This window comes from Rhinolophus sinicus, chromosome 11 (assembly GCF_057876585.1).
Source record: "Rhinolophus sinicus isolate RSI-liver-muscle chromosome 11, RSI-T2T, whole genome shotgun sequence".
NCBI lineage: Eukaryota > Metazoa > Chordata > Mammalia > Chiroptera > Rhinolophidae > Rhinolophus > Rhinolophus sinicus.
In genome coordinates, this window is record NC_142511.1 from 2,351,729 (window position 1) to 2,371,245 (window position 19,517).

At 50.8% G+C, this 19,517-nt stretch overlaps 1 long non-coding RNA gene across 3 annotated transcripts in view; it reads left to right on the top strand.

The window, feature by feature from the left end:
• Positions 1-5,851: 5,851 nt before the first annotated feature.
• The window catches only part of LOC141569380 (uncharacterized), a 51,771-nt gene continuing 38,105 nt past the window's right edge, over positions 5,852-19,517 (top strand). For all 3 annotated transcript variants that reach the window (XR_012492959.2, XR_012492962.2, XR_012492961.2), the window contains exon 1: positions 5,852-6,115. This is a non-coding gene — a long non-coding RNA (uncharacterized LOC141569380). The remainder of the gene's footprint in view (positions 6,116-19,517) is intronic.

Sequence of the window (19,517 nt, forward strand, 5' to 3'; positions counted from 1 at the left end):
CCAGCACGTGCTTTCCTTGTGGTGCTTGGGCGGGTGGGGCGGGGTCCAGGGGTGATGGGACAGCAGCCAAGTGGCTGCGGCTCAGCCTGGCAGTCCTGGGCTGGAACCCGGTGAGACGGGGGCATGGGGGCATTTCTCCTCCACCCCGGAAAGCTGGGCTGTGGCTTCTGGAGGATTCTGTCCCCCGGACGTCTGACTCCGAGCTCCCGCTGATGTCACCCAGTTCTGTGTCCTCCCCTCACGGCCTTTGCTGGGCCAGGCATCACCCTTCCTCAACTTCCACAATCAAAACCAAAATAAAACCTTCAAATCAAGAAAACTTGGGATGGGTGCAGGATAGTTTACAGCGTGGCAATACGCACAACATCGAGCTGAACGTACACACGCATAATCATTCTAAAGGAATAGATTTAATTGGTACCCACATAGCAATCCATGCAGATAGTCACCTGCTCCCTGTTTTTAAAAGACCTAGGTCACCCACCACCAAGGATTTTAAAAGAAGTGGCTTCTGTGCTCTGAGTAGCACCCTCGCCCCCCCCCCATCTCCCCGCCTTTCTCAGCTTTCACCCCTTCACCCCCTGCCTCCCAGGTACCAAATGACCCTCATTAAAGTGCAGGGCCAGTGTTCTTTCCAGCCACTGGTTCCCCCGACAGACGCAAACCTATCAATGAACTAAGCAGATCCGAAGGGACTTCATTTGAGAGGGTCCACCCTCAGAAGGCTGCTGAGCTGCCCCCCCAAGAGCTGGTATCGAGTATGACTGTCACCTTCAGACAGACGATGACGTCAATCACAGAGTAAGTGGCTTGCGTGGTTCACACAGGAGGTGGTGTGCAGGCCGGTTTCGCTGTGATCGTCTCCTATTTGCATTGCTTTCACATCTCCTGTCCTCTGGGCCACCTGTGACCTCTGGAGCTGGAGGCTTTGCTTGGGACGCAGCTCATTTCTCAGAACCTCACTTCTGCTCCCTTTCGTTGGTGGTACAGGCCAGTGAGTCCCTTGAGTGAATTTGCTCTGTCCTCCCACTCTCAGTGACCATGTCCTCAGAGCCAACCTGCCCCACACGAGGAGACGCCCGACGGACGGGCGCTGCGTTAATCAGACCACCCATCGGCTCAGATTGGAAGGACCCTGCTTGAAGGTTTGCTGGAGGAGACCTGGGATGTGGGAAAGTCCGCTTTGAGCGGATGGGACCAGAGAGGTGGGTGTCTTGTGTCGCCTGGTGCTGGGGGTGTTTCGATTTCTATGGTAAAGCAGAGTTGAAACAGATCGTTTTCTAAAACCCAGAAGGAAGTTACCCCACGTGCTAAATCTTGGGGTATGTCTGTACATATGCTTATATATATACATATGTATATATTTTAAAATAAATTATGCATTAAAATAACATAAAATAGCCAAGTGAGTCAATTTGACTAGGACTAAACGCAGACATGTATTCTCCATTAAATGAGTGGGGGCGAAGGCGGGAGAACATGAAATCGTGCCTCACACACACATTTTTCACGCATTTCCCTTTTGTACTGAGGATTTGTTCCGACTAGATCAGTGGTCCTAAGGTGTGTGGCCTAGAGTGAAAATGGCCTGGGGTCCAGGGCAGTGTTGGCTGAGTGTGGACTGTCCCAGGCCAGCAGGGCCTCCCTCACGTGCCATGCTGGGGTTTTATGCCCCAAAGCCCAGATTCTCTCCTGCGAAGCAATTACAATTACAGGTATGTCAAGATGCCTCAATCACTGTCCTTTCTTTTCAGTTGCTAAAATTTCCAACTTTCAAGGTAATATTCACATCGGACTTTTCCAGCCATCAGTACACTTTCACGCTGCTTCCTTTGGTCCTTAAAACAGTCCTGCAAAGTATGGAAGAAATGCAGTTGCCCTAGTCTTATAGAAAAGGGAATGGATTGAACAAAACTGCTGGGAAGTGGGAGGGGTTCGTGGTGAGGTTGTGGCGCGTGTCTGCCATCTAGTGGTGGGTTCGGGTCTCAACAGGAGGGTTGCAGCACTGATCTAATGCGTTTGCTTGGCTACCAGGGTTTCTAGGATCGTTGTCAGATGCCCCCAGAAGTCTAACTGCTGATGTGATTTCCATTTTTCTCTTCCCGAAAAATCTTTATTAAAGCCTTTGCTTGGGCAGATACGTGCTGACCCTCCTTCTCATTTCTTCTATTGCTACAATCGATTGCAGTGGTTCCCCAAGCTGGCCATCCTAGTCATGGGGGCTTGCAAAAGACATCAGTGGGGCCAATTCCTGAAAATTCTCATGCTGGAGGTCTAGGGAGAGAATGTGTTATAACAAAGTGCACAGGTGGGGATGAAAACCCAGGGCCGTGGGTATCTAATCACTCAGATCTGTGCTTTTCACTGCACTGTGGGGTCCACTTCTCCTAGATATGTTGTCTGTGCTGTTTGTTGAAGGCTCTTTCCTGCCTGAAACTTACTCCCATGTAGTTTATATTGGTTGATGCTATTAGAAACAGCCTTTTTAAAAATTCCAATTTCCAAGTGTTTGTTGCTAGCATATAGGAATACAATTGGTTTTTGTACACCGGTCTTTCCTTGCAGGCTGGATAAACTCACTTAGTAGTGTTAATATTATTTTTCGAGTGGTTTCAGGAGGGAGCAGAGATAAAACAGTAGTTCAATCTCTTGTGTTTAACCAGAAGATTCTGAGATTTCTCTATCTACTTTTATCATCTCTACAGGCTTGGAAATCACACATTATATTTTTTCTTAGTTTAGTGACTATCTTTTAAAATGAACATGCAGGCATACTTGACAAAAATCTCTTAACCCCCTCCCCCAAAATATAAGGACTTCAGAAAGAGACTGATCACACTATTCATCTTAATGTGTTAGAACTGCTGAGTATTTTTGGTCCACCTGGTTCTTGTATTTTTTAATTGTTGTTTTTTAAAATCGTTATTGTTTTATGCGGTCAGTGATTGTTTAGATTCACCCAGCATTTTACTAAGGCCTTTGTTCACTATTTAATTTCACTTTGTTCTTTGTTCTGGATTCAGTTTTCTTCCTAAAGTATATCCCTTACTGGCTCTTTCACTGAGGGTGTTTGTGGCACAGCCTTTGTTGGAAAATGTCCTCTTTTACCCTCACTTTTGCGCAATAATTTAGCTGTGTAGTCTCTCAGCATTTTGAACTTTTCTTCTACTGTCTCCTTTTTTTTTTTAAATGAAGGCTTGTCTTCGTCTTTGATGTTCTGAATTTTGCCATGAAGTGCTGAGATGTGTGTTTATTCTCAGTTATGCTACTTGTACTTCCTGGTTGGCCAGGTCTGTGTGTTTCATTTATTCTGGAAAATCCATCGCTATTCTTTCTAATGCTGCCTCCTCACCTTTCTCTTCTCTCCCTCTCGCCCTCTAGATCTGTAGGTATACGTGTGCAGAACGCTTTTTTCCCTCCTTCATGTCGCTTCCTCTCATTTTACTTTTGATCTTTTTAACTTCTCAAGGCTACGTTTTGGCAGAGTTTCCCTTATTGTCTCGTTAGCCATGTTTAGGCTGCTATCCAAAACTTATCCATCAAGTTTTTAATTTCATTGACCATATTTTCACTTAAAAAAAAAACACACACAAAAAAAAACCAACCAACAACGATTTCATCACATCACAGATCTGCTTGTTAATTTTCTGAGTGTCGTATGTTTCAAACAACCCTGTGGGCCATTTAAGATCAGGAACCGTGAAACGTGCTTTCCCGGTATCTTAATGTGCTTCAGCCTACTGTTTGTCCACACAATCCGTGTTTAATAGCTGGCCGATCTCCTTATTTGACTTGGGTTATGGAGCCCGGCACTGTGTCAGCAAGCGGTGCACACAGCGTTTTACAGAGCGTCGTAGATTCTGTGTCAGAGGGGCTCCTGACCAGAAGGCTGGGCTGTAGCCCAGGTGTGGCTGGGCCACCGGGTGTGGCATGGGAAACTCAGCTCCACCTGTGGGCTGTGTTGTCTTAGGACTGCCCACTAGATGACGGTAGGGAGCCACGAAGAGTCAAGTCCCTCCTGGACCTTCAGAGCCGCTGAGGACAGTCAGTCCAAAACACTGACCACTTACCGCGGGCCAGGCACTGTGCCAAGCCCTCCCGGCCCCCAGGGACCTCAGAGGTGTCCAGAGGACACTAATGTGTGGACACCATGCTCATACAGGCAGAATGACAAAGACGGTGATTCTAGTTCCTCGGCGGAGGGGGTCTCAAGAAGAAGGAACCAGGATGTCTGCCCTGGGGAACTGAGGTTGGCGGTTTCTAGCGACACCTGTGCATCCTCCGTCGACCCCACCTACCTCGTCATAGGGTCGTGTCTTGTGTTCAAGTCTTACCATTCCCATCAGGGGTTCCTGCTACAGGCCCCCTCGCCTGGCTTTGCAACTGACCTGATGTGTGACCTGGATTAACCACCCTCAGCCTCAGTTTCTTTATTTAGGGATCATAATACCAGTCCTACTACCTCATGGGGTCGTCAGATTTCAGCAAAATGATAAAGTTTAACGGCTTCGACAATTCGTAAGTGCCATATACTTACGAGGCATTAAAATAATCGTTCATCTAAATTTCCCTAAAATTCCTTCAAGATCCAGGCAGGTTGGGTCCACTGTGGGTATTTATGGAATTGATTAGGATGGGAACTCTTCCAGCAGAGGAGACTCACGCGGGTTGCTGTACCCCAGGCTGGTTCAGATGAAGCCCAGACTGAGGAGACAGCAGGTGCTGGGTATCAGACTCTGACACTCCCGGGCATGGTGCCACCTGGCACCCGAGACGGGGTGTCTCCCTCGGCAGGAGCTCCAGTCTCAGGTCCTCTCAGAGGGGTCTGCCTCAGCCTGGGGAGAGAGGTCGTGAGGAAGAGGGCATGGATGGCCGAGTTGGGCTGTGTGGGTGGAGCGTCAGCCCCGAAACAAGCTCCCAAGAAGAAAAGCCACTGACTTTTCAGGATCAATGTGATAAAGGAACCAGCCGACTACTGGGGGCTTTCCCTCCCATCCCCACTCGCTGCTGAGGAAAAGAGACCGATTCCTTCTCCAGCTGACAGGAGACTTCTGGGACCTGCCCACGGCCCATGGGGCAAAGAGAGAAGATGCCGTCACGCTCATCTTCCTGTCACACCACAGAACCCCCAGGGGGATTCTCAGGGCCTTGTGCCATCAGAGCCTATTGGTAATGCAATCTGTTTATCAATTTGACCACAACCAGTGTTTTTAAAACTTCAGTTGAAGTGAGATTACCATCCAGATATTTTGGGGAGTGTGTGTGTGTGTGTTTGTGTGTGTGTGTGTGTAGGGACCACTGGGGGTGGGAATGGGCACCTAAGGAGGGGCTACTTTAGAAAAGCGTTTCCTCTGTGGTGGTTCCAATCAGTCCCCTGACTGCTCTTCCATGTTAGATGTTTATATGTTCCTGCGAGGGTCGCTCAGCAACACCACCATCCAGTTTACCAACAGGCATTTTATAAGACGGCTCCTGGACACGCAGGGCTGGAGACCGTTTTGGTTGCGTTCTGTGTGTGAGGGCAGGGCGAAAGGCCTAGCGCATGGTCACTTCTGTGCTGCTGGCAGAGTGGATTGCTGTGTGCGTGGGTGTGGGACATGTATGTGTGTGGGGCGTGTGTGCGTGGGTGTGTGTGTGCCATGACATCCTGTATGGCAGTCCCCACTTATCAGTGGTTTCTCTCCCCACGGTCTCAGTTACCCACGGTCACTGAGGTTGGAAAATAATACATGGACAATTCCAAGAATAATTCACATGGTTTAAGTCGCCCCGCGCTGAGTGGCGGGAGGAAACCCCGCGCCTTCGCTCCGCCCCCCTGGTCGTGGCCCCTCCCCCTGCCCGGCGTCCCCGCCCCGGACGCCCCGGGAGCTACTTCAACAGCCCCTTGGGGGTCAGCGCCGCTGTCCCGGGCGCGGGGCTGGTGGCCACGGCGCCTGACCGTCCTTCGTAAACGGCCCCAAAGCGCCAGGGTCGTGACGCTGGCAGTTCGGAGGCTCCGAAGAGAAGCCGGAAAGTGCGTGTCACGTGGTCAGCAGGTGCGAGCAGCCTGACGCCGTGTCACCGGGCCCACGTCACCTCCCTCCCTGCCTCGTGTGACCTCAGCGTCGTCGGAAGGGTGAGTGCAGGACAGTGAGGAGCCTGGAGGGAGCCCTCGCTCACCTGACGTCTGTCACGGCCGTTCTGGTTCATTGTTAGCGATTGTTGTGCGTCTCTGATAAATGGCCCTTTGTCGTAAATTAGGAGCAAATATGGTACCTACAGGGGTCGGCGCTGCCCGGGGGTCAGGCGTCCACGGGGTCTTGGCCGGCACCCCGAGGATGGGAGGGGACCACGTACATCCAGCCCCCCAAGCTCTTTCACTCCCCCCTGTGCTGGGGCAAGTCCCCACCAGGAGGTGTAACAGAACCCCCCCGTTTCATTCCTCCACCGTTTACTTCTGTAGTAGCCTCTGCTGTGTGTCTGTCACTGAATGTGCTACTTTGTTCTCAACGTCATTTGACTCCTGGGAGGTGGGTTATGTTCCCTCACTTTCCATAAAGGGAATTGAGGCTCAGGGGAGGGTAAGTCCGTTACTCAAGTCAGCAGCAGTGGAGACGCTGGAATTTGAACCTGTGTGTTTCTGACCGGGAAGCTTATTAAGCTCTCTGCCTGGGTCCCTGGGGCCTCTCCTGTGTCATGCGTCTCAGAGCCTGGGTTCTGGCTTCCCATCCCCTTCGCCCCCATCCTCCCGCCTGGATCCCCTTCCGAGTGCCCTTCTCTCCACCATGCTTGTTCTGGAGGTCCCTGCTCACCCGCCCCGTTGCTGCATTTTAAAGGCCCTGGTCACTGGGCTCTTTAGAAGCACCTGCATTTCTCTCATGGGCTCTGCTTGGTGGCTGTCCCGTCAGGTGGCTCCTCCTTGAATACAGAGCAGCTCGTGGGGTGTCTCACTGCCTTAGCGTGTCCCCAGCCATCAGCACTCCACTGCCACTTGGTAAGGACAGCAGGGCCCGGTGGGTGCTGCCTGAGAAAGGCAGGGGTTGCTCTTGTCCCGCGTGAGAGGACACGGGATAAACAAGACTGGCCAAGAGCACAGTGGTCAGCAGAGACCTGGGCCGTGGAATTCTGTCGTGAGAGTGTGGATAAAATGTGATTGGTGTGACGGGGCAGATGGTTAGGGCCTATGTTACTCGGGGCCTCAGAGGGACCCATGCTAATCACCTTCTCAGCAAAGTTTACACTTGTTTTTTGTTTGTTTGTTTTTGGACTAGAACATACCGAGGGGTGGGGTAGGGGAGCGAGGGATGAGTGTTACTAACCCATTGACAAACTGGACTTTTAAAATCCTACTTTGCCGTGACTAGAGTTTTCTTCACGTTTCGCAGATTAAAACCCTTAGTGCTGGGAGGATGGTTGAACCTATTCAAGGGTGCTGCCCAGGGCTATTGATTTGCTCTCTCTGAAAGGACACACTTGTCCCTAGATCACATCTCCCTGAGGATGCGACTTGGGAAGTCTAGTGTGTGTCCATGGCACTGAATGGATGGACTCTCCTGGACCGGGGCAGGTGGCTCCCACAGTTATTTCCAGAGTCGTCCTTCGAGCTGTCACCTGTCTCCAAGTAGCCACCCAGGGGGCTGCCAGGGAACAGCACAGACGGGGGGTGGTTGGTACGCACACCGGACAGCTGTGCCCCCGTTACTCTGCCCCAATAGTCCTGGTCGCAGGAGGCCCACGAGGGGGTGCACATCCCGACCAAGTCTGGGGGGTCCCAAGTTGTGGTTACCTCTGGGGAGAGAGAAGGGAGGGCTTGGGGGGGGCAGCACCGGGCTTCAGGATGCTAAGATTCTGTTTCTTGGCCTGGGCGGTGGTGACTGGGTGACGTCTCTTCATGATAATTCATCCAGCTGCACTCGTAGGATTTGTCATCTTTTCTGTATGTGTGTTATATATTCCAGTAAAAAAAAAAAAATTAAAAAAAAAATCCCAATTCCACCTCCTACCAATTGTATGAACTTGGTCAAGTCACTTGAGTTGTCTGAGCGTCAGTGTCGGCCCCCAGATGAAGGGGCGGTGGTGATGCTGGCCCAGCACAGCCGAGAGGACTAAGTGACAGGCTGCCTTTCTGCTCTGACAGGCAGTCACTGCTCAGTAAACATGCGTTGTTTCTGCTGCAGCTCCTGTGACTCGGCCCACACTAGACTCCCCCTGTACAGGACGACTCTGCGTCCATCCCTCTGCTCACACATGGTCCCCCGATTGCCCCTCCCCACCTGCTGTCAGCATGAGGTGTAGAGTTATTCTACATTAACAACGTATTAACCGAGCAGAAGGAATGCATGCCCATCTTGTTCTTCTGAGACGAAACCAAGAAGCTGTTTACAAGGAAAAGGACTGCAGACTTTCATCTTCCCCAGAGTTTGGCGAAAAGTAAAAACGTGACACTGAGCTCCGTGCCATCCTTTCTGAAATTGTAACGATGCCTTAGGCTGGCAGAGTGCAGAGAGGTGTGATGAGAAGCCGTTTTCCCCAAATCACTCCGCTGCCAGGTGCCACCTGCATCTGGTTTAGGAAAAACAATTACACGGAGATCGGTTTATTACTCTGAGTTTCCTGTAGGTGGCTAGAAATAGCTCCAAAATGGTAAAATGAAGAAAAAAGAGAAAGTCAAAGAAAGCATTCAAAAGTACTCAACTGCTTAGCAGTATCTGGCTGTTAGAAAAGATCTCTGTGTTGCACAAGGAGAAAAGCCTAATCCGCTTGGTGCCTAACTGCCAAGGGTCTGGTGGAGACTCTGGGAAGTGGCAATAAGTTACAGCCACACTGATTCAAAAGAAAAGAAAAGAAACAACAACAACGAAATCTGACCGTTTGGCCACAAATAGTTCTTGGGATTGCAGAAGTGCTTATCTGAGTGCAATTTCCACATTTTCCTCTGTGTGCTGCTTGGCATAAGAGAAAAATGATACAAACACAGGGAAAGAATGCAGACGTGCTCAGGAGAGATACTCAGAATTGGGAGGGAGGGAAACTGGCAGCCATTGGTAAGTCTTGGCCGATATGCTCCGTGCCACGTCTCGTCGCTGGATTCCCCAGGGGCTGAAGAGGAGCCCACAGAACCGGCTGACACAGGATCACAGGAGGTGCCCTGAGATTTGGATACTGATGAAGGGTGGTTCTAGGGTTCCTTAACCTCAAACAACCACAGAGGGCCAGTAAGTGAAAGCTGCTCAAAGCAGAAGAGAGAAAGCCAGAATTCACTTAAACGAGTGACTTTTGAAAGCTTGGAAGAGGGGAAGTGGTTATAATTAATCAGAGTTACCAGGAACTTTGACAAAAACTTCTTATTATAGGAAAATTGAAACACATACCGAATAAACAGGAGTGACTCATTGAAAATGACGGAGAAGCAAACTCAAAAACTGCCCGTCCGCTAAAGCGAGGAGCAGGGAACAGGCTTTGAAGCAGGCTGTGGGGCAACAGAGGTTGTTTTTGGTCATTTATGGTTGAGAAATGTTTCTGCCTGGATTTCGTGGAAAACAGCGTCTGAAGCAAGACTTATGAGCTTCTGCTTTAAAGCGGTGCAGGAGGGCAACCCCAGGGGAGAGAGAGTGAGGAGGAATGGAAATGAGGCAAGGAAGAGGGAAAACCAGTACAAGGAGGTGTGAAACCAAACTGGCCACCATTTAACCAGAAAGCATAGCTCAGACCTGTCAAATGGGAGGTCTCTGAAGAGATTGAACAAAAACAGTCTGGTAATTGTCTGTTGGGAGGAGGAGGTGTGGGGAACAATTGACCCGCTGTCTCTTCCAATCTTCCTGCTCTGATCAGTCCAGGTTCTCCCCCATGGGTTCATATTCAGGTTGTGTTACCTGGCCCCTGTGGGCAGCTGCTGGGGAGCTCAGAGCCCATGACACAGGTGGCGGTGGCCTGAGCCAGTGGCATACCCCCCCTCCCTGCCTGCAGCAGAAGCCTCGTCGGCCAGTCCGTGCGTGTGCACAGGGGATCGGTGGGTCCTGCCATGTGGGGGTGGGATGCCCAAGGCATATGACATGTGAGGTGAGAGGAGCATTGTCACTCTGTGCTTTGAGCAACCTGGGGGACCGGAAGCAGCTGCCACATAGATGAAGCCCCATGGCGATGTGGCCTCTGCTGTGAACGCGATACTGAAGTTCAATGACTTTCTCTAAGCACGGCCAAGCCCTCCTCTCGGAGGTCGTGTAGTGACCCTTCTGGAAGACTGTCACTGAGGCTGAGCAGTAATCATGGCCGAGCTCAGGACACATACAAACTGGGTCCCATATAGGAAATGTGAGTTTAGAAGGCATGATGGTGGTAGGGGCAGAGAAAAGGGGTCTCAGGGGTCCTCTGAGAGCAAAGGAGGGAACAATGGAATCACCCCCCTTCCTCTTGCTATGGACTGTGAGCTCCCGGAAGGCCGGGGCCGTTCTCAGGTCCTGGCACGGAGTGCAGCATCTGATGCACAGTAGGGACTCTGCAAACAAAGCGAGGAGGCGACAGAGTGAGCCCACTTACGAAGAAGCCCTGAGCAGGCCAGATGGAGACTGTCCACGGCTTCCAGAGCCAGGGAGGGAGGGCTCGTCCCTGTGCTGATGGCTTTTCTGTGCAGTGTTGTGACTTACAGGATTTTTACAGCCGTTTTCAAATGTTCACTCACCATTTACTGCTCTGCTGCTAATAAACATCTTGTCATAAACGACAAACGGGGCAACTGGGGGGGATGTGGGGGCCACGTTTAAAGATTCTTGGTGTCTGCGAGTGCCCAACCCTGCCTGTGACTTAGGGGGCCCCCCAACTTATTTTTAAGGTCTGCCTGTCTTTATCATTTATGTGAATGGACTCTGAGAGACAACTGCACAGCTCAGTTGGAAAGCTGAGAGGGGTGGGCTGTGGAAGTGGAGGGGCTGCGGGGAGCTGTCCAGGGTGCTGGACGGGGCTTCGCGGCTGCCAGGCACTGCCGGCCTCCTTCCAGGATGCTTGGCAAACCTTGGTGAGGAGGAAATGGGAGAACTCCTTTAGAAGAGATTTCCTAAGGTCCGAGGACAGTGAAATGCCACGTTCCTCAGTGCTCAGCTGCTCGGTGGGACTATGAGTTGAGAACTGGGAACAGGTTGGCCCTCATGGTTCAGTGACAGGTGCCTCAGGCTACGGCAGAGAAACTTCCCCTAGGACGCGTGCTTCTGAGACACAGAGCTGGCGCCACGTTCCACCACCCTGTGGACTCAGCCTTCTGTTGGCACCCTCTTGGCCTTTCATCAGGTATTCCACTTCTCCCTCCCTCCCTCCTCTCTTCTCATGTGCTCTCCGTCCCTCCCCTCTCCTCGCCACCATATCCGCGCAGCACAGCTGCTCCACATTAGAGGGCTGAATGGGAGAAGGGCCAGGATACAGCGGCTGCTTGCAGGTGGGAATTGTGTTGCTCAGAGTGGGAGGAAAGGAAAGTGAAAAGCTTCACAGTGGCCACAATGGCACCTGGGAACAGGCCAGGTTGGGCTTGCCAACTTTGGACTTAGGCAGATGTGAGGCAGCTGGTGAAAAGCCTGTTACCCATGGCACTGGCCTTGCGAGGGGATGAGGAAAATGTAGAGACGTCAGTCCATTCTGCCTTGGAGAGGCGATAGGTCTCAATTGCTTGAATCGAGGATTTCACTTGCCAGTGGGGAGAGAGAGAGTTTATTCGCATATCATGGTCCAGACTGCAGAGTTCTTGGTTCAGGACAAGTCTCGGCACCAGTGGAGGTGGGATGGAGCCTCCCGGGATCTGGAGAGACCAGTCACGTTGTGTAGTCACACCTCCAGGGCCTGGGCTCTTTCTTTGAGTCACCTTATGCAGCAACATGTGACTTCTGGGTAGGGTCAACACACTGCCAGAGGTGGGGACCAAGGTCACAACCCTCGTCTAGCAGAGGGGGAAGTGACTGTGGCAGCAGCACTGAGGCAGCAAGAGAAACTACACGACCCACCCCTGCCACAGTCAACATATTTTTCACACAATTCAACCAGCTGTAGTCCTTCCTTCAAAATGTAAATATTCACTGGAAGGGCTAAGCCTCACCCTTCAAGGCAGAGTTCCTCAGCGTTATTCATGCTGAGCGGCTGAGGTTCAGGAGCCTCTGGCAGTGGACATGTTTCCATGGGATGCAGGGAAGGGTCCCCACCAGCCACATCTCCCTCCTCTGGCACTACGACTTCTGACATGCCCCGGCTCCCACCTGGACGCTGGAGGCGGCTGAATTTCCACAGCTCTGAGACCGCGGGAGAGAAAGTCCTGGCAGCTCGTGACTTTCTCTCTTTATGTGTTGGCAACATGGTGTATGAACACAGACCTTGTAATCACAGACTTATGTTCAAATCCCAGCTTCCCTGCTTAATAGCCAGAAAGGTTACTTATCTTCATCTGTCAAATAAGACGCCGACCCTGGCGTGTGGTGGGATTCGGGGAGCTGGAATGTCAGAAGCACCTGGCACACGGTAGGCACATGCCGAGGACGAGGTTCTCAGCAGGAAAAGAATCGTCCTCTTTACCAATAATGACAATTTTCTTCTTTGCACATGGATGCTTCTTATTTATGTTTCACGTCTTATTGGATTGTCCTGAACTTTACAAACAGCATATTAAACCGTAATGGAAATGGCGGGCATCTTTGTTTTGGCGCCTCTAGTATTTTACACACAAAAATGATGTCAGTTGAAAATAGAATCTCTTTATCGTATTGAGGAAGAGCTCACCTGGCCTCCCATCTTAAAATGTGGTTTATTTGGAATCCATTCAAATTTTATTAAATGCCTTTTTCATACCTTTTGAAATAATCATATGCTTTTGTCACATGTAACTTGTGATATGATATACTCATAGGTTTCTTAGTGTTGGTCTGTCCTTATATTTATGGGATAAACTTGGCTTCAGCATTGGAGGTTGTTTTTTGATGATGTGCTGAATCCCACTCACAATGTTTTAACTTGTCCCTCTGCCACCACTCTTGCCATCCAAACGTCGCACAACAGCCAGAACAATCATACAGCGTAACAGATCAGGTCACTCTCCTCCTCAGACTAAAATGTATGCGCCTCGAGGGTGAGGATGTCTGGTTTATACTGGCCATTGCGCCTGCAAACTGGTGAACAATGGGTACCCTACACATAGATTCACACGTGAAATTGGCCTATTACCTTCTTTGTCTTTTCATCATTGGTCCTTCGTCAGCTTCTAGGACCTTTAAAGCCTTACCTGGATTTCTTCTCATCCTCTTCTCTGTCTGGGATCACCTCACAGAGCCCAGGACCCTCAGAGGAGAATGGTATTTTAGAGATTACTTAATTCCCCGAGTTGTCCAGTGCAGGAAGCCTCCGGTCCATCCTAGAAGAACCGCGGCAGAGCCTTCTAGGAGCTGGTGTGAGTACGGATTGCTGTACTTCCAGTCTTACTTTTCAGGGAGAGGCCTGATGACCTTTTGAGCTCCGTGGCAAGAAGACAAGGGTCAGCCATAGGGACTCTTCTCAGATTAGAGGCAGAGGATGTCTGACCTGAGTGTTCCCTTATCCACCTAAATGTCTGAGCCGTGGACAGAAGCCCTGGTCATTGGTAGCCAAGCCTCCCAGGGCCTGACTAGTCATAACCAGTGCCCTGTTGTATCCTCTTGGCTTAGGTTGGGGATCCCTCTTCTAACGTGTAGATAAATCATTCCCTTTCCTCTTCTTTCTTTCCTGCATTAATGACGTCTTTCATCCTTTAGGTAAAAATAATTTCATTATTTATCCAAGATGCTTATGGCCCTTTAGGGTTCTGAGGACATTGGAATAGAAGTAAACTAAATGAAAATCATACAGGTGACTACCCACCTCTGTGAAGGAATGTCCCTCGCGGTGGTGTCATTACTATTGACGTACTTTGTCACAATTTCTCCCCTAGATGGGGAGCCCCTGGGTGAAGGGTGGTGTCTTTTCTCTGGCTGCTCAGAATCATTTGAGAGTCTGTCACAGGGTGGGTACTGGATTTCTGTTGGTTAAAGGGACCCACATTGTTGGGTCACTAGTGACATCATGGGTGTGTGTGTGGACCCAGAAAACACATTGGCTCCCCTGCTGGAGAGACTAAGGTTTGAGGCCTGGAGATTTCCCTGCTGCTACGGTAGTGTGGTCTCAGATGTGTTGCTTTAGTATTTTCCGAGCTTTCTTTTTTTTTTCTTGTGAAATGGAGATCATAAAACCCACACCTCACAAGCGTGTAGGGAGGATTAAACAAACAAACAAAGAAGCCAAACCAAACCAAAAAACCCTACAAGAAACAGGTTTGTAAGGTACCTGCACTTAGGTGTCCCAAGACCAGCAGCCACGAATATTAATATTTCATGTTCTCCCAGACCTTGAGCAAGGCTGGTTTATTTATCCTGGCTAATTATCATGTGCAGGGACGCTTCTCCACCCCCTTCAGCCGTAATTACCCCAGTGGAGTCCGCTGCAGGGAGCAGGGAGTGAGCTGCCATCTGCTTGAGGCTCCCGGGCTGGGCCCCTCTTCCCGCTGGAGCTCGGGAGCAGCTGCAGGAGGCTGAGCAGGCAGGGCTTCCGCTGCTGCTGTGAGCAGCTGCCTGCGCGGACTCCTGCTAACAGCTCAGGAGCAGCTGTGTATTTTCTCGAGTCCTCTTGCCTTCATATGTGCAGGAAGCCCCTCTTTTTGTTCTTTCTCCCCTCCCCACCAACTTTCATTTTCTTTTTTAAATTGTGGATTTTTCTGTCCTGGTAACATAGGGAAGGGGTAGTGGGTGTGTGAGCGTTTGTAGGGGGAGGATTCGGACAGGGGAGGAGGAGGTAGGGATGGCGGTGCAGGTGGCTCCAGCCAACGGTCCTTGTGGCGCTCCAGCACCAGCCTCCAGGAGATGCGTGGTGCGGAGAGAAGAGTAGATGGGAGGCAGGAGGTCTGGGGTGGGGAACCAGCTTGCTCATGAATGGGGCTGGGACTGTGGCAAAGTCCCTTCACATCCCTGGGACACACGTGAGGAGGGGGACCTCGGTGACCTCCAAGGTCCGTTCAGCTCTAAGGGCCAATGATTCTTTCTGAAACCTTGGGGTTCTCTCCTCATTACCCCAACAATAGGATAACATGCCTGATTCATGCCCCACTCCGTACATTGGCCCTTCTGGGAGATGTCAGGTGATGAAGCCTTACACTGTCACATGAACTTATTTTCGTTTTCCTAGGGGCCTTTTCAAAGAAAAAAGATAGAATTTCTAGTTTTGGAATTTCAGACACTAGGAGAATGTATGTACGAGAGAGAGAGAGAGAGAGAGAGAGAGAGAGAGAGAGAGAGAGAAGCGCGTGCCAGGGCTGGAGGGTTGCAGTGACAAAGCAGAGGCCTCGTGGGTCATCCCTAGATGTCACATGGTCACCATGGTAGTGCATATCACGTGTGGCCCCCCTGAGGCTGTTTTGTATCAACAATGGCTGTCACGTATCGAGTGCCTGTTGTGTACCAGGCATTGCCCAGGCTGGTCACTAATCCTCACAAGAACCCTGCACGGTGGGAATGACAACATTTATTACGTGCAATTTCAGCTATTCTGGGGCAACCTGGAGGTCCGTGGTGTGGAGGTCGGTGCCGAGGGGGCTGCTTGGCTGGCCAGGGGGCTTTCTGACCCCTCAGTGCCTGCACCTTACCCGTCACAAGTCATAATTCATGAAAGGAAAGCAGCGTCTTGGTGGAAAACGGCGTCTGAGGGAAAACAGCAGCAACTAATGTGGAGGATGGTGGTGAACAGAAAATGAAGCGGGCTCGGAAGGTGGGCCAGAAACTAGAACTTTGAGATGAAGGCTGCAAGGTTGAATGTGCAGTGGCTCAGGTTTATGAGCTCCCTGAGCAGCTCGCCATCTTCTCTCTATGTGAGAAACGAGACGAAATGATTCATGAAAACTGGATTCGGGAGTGTGTGCTCCCACTGGTGTGCACGATGGTCATCGACTGAAAGGGTGGAGGTTATATGGCGCGTGAGTCACAAAGACCTGTTCCCAGGGAGTTCACAGTCTAGCAGGGACACAGGCAACAAATGAGCAAATAGCCTAGAAAATTCCCTAGGAGAAATACCCATGAACGAGATGCTTAAAGGCCTATTGGAATTCACAGCACGACTCCCTTCTAACTCAGGGCAACCAGGAAGGTCTCTTGAAGGGGTAGTTACTAAGCTGGGTTGTACAAATCGGTGGGGTTTAGTGGGAGGATGGCACTTCAGGCGAGGTGGGTAGATTGGCACCTGGGTGGTTGGTGATTTTATTTAACTTGAAAGAAGGAAAGGCATTCTCCTAAGTTTCCGCCTTTTTATTGGGAAACATTTTGCCATTCCTACTGTGTGTGACCATCAGGGTTAATAATTAGGAAAGAAAATACGTGTCCCCTGGAAGCAGAAGGGAGCTGTTTGCTCTTCCTTCGGGCTCTTCCTTAAGGGGCCGAAGCCCACCTCGCCATGGAACGAAACATCTGGGGACTGCAGCCTGCTTCGCTGTGTCTGGAATGCTGGCCGTTTTGCTGGTGCCTGGTCTCATGGCACAGGAGTCTGGTCGCTTCTGGCTCCAGAGAGATGGATGTGGGCAGCGCTGGCAGTGACAACTCAGGAGATCAAAGTGTCTTTTGAAAATGGCATGGCTCCTGACAGCCCCAAGTTTGATTAGATTGTGACTGGATTAGAGGAACCTGATGCAATTAGCTGCCTCGCTTCTTTCCCCACCCAGGGCAGGCCGAGGCTGCCATGCGGGGCCAGATGGACGCAGACGTGTCAGTCCCCTCTCGTCTCATGTAGAGGGTAATTTGGTTTCAGTCAAAGCAATTGTCCTACGTGGGCTGCCTGCGTTTCCGTCTGTTGCTTGGCAGCTTGAACAGCATTGAAAGGCTCCTCCTGGCCACAGAGAAGCTTCGGTTAAGGGCAAAGACAGGGACAGTGCTATCTGGGGTCAGAAGCCCAGGCCAGGGGAGGAGGCGATGGGGTGAGGGGTGGCAGGGGCAGGGCAGAAGGGAAAGGGCTGAAGAAAGCCTCGCTCACGCCAGGTGCGTTGTCACGTCTGAAGCGAGGCTTGTAGTGTCTACAGCCAAGCATCCTAACCGATGCGCCGTGCCGTAGGTCTTAAAAACTCAAGTTCTTCAGGTTTTAATATTTAGATTACTCTTTTTCTTTGCCCTCCAGAGTGTGAGACAAAGAGCTTGCTTTCTCATAACATCTCTAGACCAGAGGTACAGGGTTGAAGTGGCGGGTTCCTAGTTTTCCCTTCATGGACATGGGAACGCTTCACAGGTTCCACACCTGTGTCTTGACTGAGCACAAGGCCACATCTCCTGCCGCTGGGCTGGCCGTCAGTTTCTGTGTCCAGACCTCTTGGGCCCTCGTCTGCATGGGCCTATCTGGACTGCCCGCTTTGGCTCCAAATTTCCTCTTTGCTCTCAGCACCTGAGGCTTGCCTTCCTTTCCAGTTTGGCTACGTGGGTAAATGTTTTTCTCAGTTATATTTTATCTGGCATTCCTTTGTGTTGAGGCCGCGGGGAGGGCTAAATGAGCCCAGTGTGCCTTGTTGATAGATCTGGTTTCATCAATTCCATTTTATAGAGCAGGGGACTGGAGTCTTAGGACTTGTTTTGAGGTCTTGGTCTAGGGAACCAGACCATATTCCACTGGGTGTAGACTGAGGAGCTGGGAGTTATGATGTGAATGGTGTTATTAACAAGTCAAAGTCAGGCGTGTGCCTCAAATGATGCTACGAACACCACAATGGTCAGCCCCCAGCACAATGCACAGTAACTTACAGTGAGGTCGTGGGAGACTAGCTGATTTTCACTTGCCTTCAAGTCTCCATGGCAGCGACCTTTATTTATCGAAAAGAAACAAAGTGTTGTGCGTGACCCAACTGCTTAGTCAGTTACCAATAGTCATGTGAGGCTTGAGGTGCTACTTGAACATTCAAGGGGAGATGTCTGATCGCCAGCTGGTTGGATGAGTCTGAAGTTTATGGGAGGTATTGGAGCAAGAGACATACACACTCGGAGTCATCAATACTACATGGCATTTAAAACGGTGGGACTGCATGAGATCAGGTAGGGAATGCATGTGAAGAAGGAAGACGGGGTCTAACCCTGACCCTTGGGCGTGCAGCACGCAGAAGTAGGCATGGGCAGGTGGTGAATGAGACCGAGGAGGAGTGACACGTGACGTGAGCGGAAACGCGAGGGAACGGCATCGCATAAGCAAAGTGAGAGACGTTTCAAGCAGGAGGGAGTCGTCAACTTCATTAAACCTACTGTAGGTGAAGTAAGCTAAGCCCGAGAAGTGGTTTTGGCTTTGAAGCATGGACGGCACTAGTGACTTTGATTAGCACAGGTTTGGTGGACTGTTGGGGAGTAGCCCCATCAGAACGGGTCCGAAAGAAAAGGGTGTGAGGAAGTAGAGACAGTGAGTACAGAAAACATTCAAGTTTTGCTCTGTGATGACGATATAGTTCGAAGGGGACATGGGGTCAAGGGAGGATTTTTTTTATTTTATTTGTTGATATTGCAGTGCTTTCGTAAAACGATGGAAATGACCCAGTGAAGAGGGAAGGATATAATAATACAGGAGCAAATAATGAAAATTGCTCGAGTGATGTCTTTCCGTACATGAAGGCAATAGGACCCCCTGACTGCATAGAGGGGGGTTGGCCTCAGATTCAGAGCACAAATGGAGTTGTTGCTGGCAGCCACTGGATGCATTCTTCTTGGAAACATCCAAAGACCACTGGCCCATAAGAAGAGCACGCAGGCTCTGCCCACACAGTCCATAATTCTCTGGATGCCTAAGACTACTGAGGCCTTATGCGGGGCACTTCCTTCTTTTTTAATAACCCAAGAAGGAGCTGGTCCACATGGATTGGAGAGAGGATATCACTCAGGTAGGTGCCAGGGTGTGGCTTTCCCTCCTGGCAGCAGGACACACAGAGAGAGTGCCCTATGCGAGTGGCAGCAGGACCCCTACCCAGTGACTGGAGTGGAACGAGCAGTGTCATGCCTACGCTTGGCTCCTGGGAATTTCACTCCAGGATGTGATACCACTTACTGAACGTTAATGGGGTTCTGGCTCCATGCCAGGTCCTGGGTTTACTGACGAGTCTTGGCCCCTTGAGGCTCAGAGCCTGGTGGGGAGACAGGTCCCTGCTCCATGAGAAGCCCCATAGCACAGATGGGAGTAAGGGCCTCCAGGGGCCCAGGGGAGGTGGCCATACGTAGGACTAGGGCTGAACCGTGGAGGGGTGACACCCTCTGCTGACTCATGTGGTGCAGGCATGGCCCGTGCGGGCTCGGTGGGGAGAACGCCCAGGCCAGCAACGCCAGGGCTAGTCAAGTGAAAAACGATGCAATTGATTTGTTTGCTTCCTGCTGAATAGGACATGGTCAGCATGGAAAACCAATGAGTTTACAACTTCTCCACTTTGAGCTGTGAGATGACCTCAGCCTCTTCCCTCAGCCTGGCAGTCTCATGTTACAATGTGGTGTTATTTAAATATTTTAAAA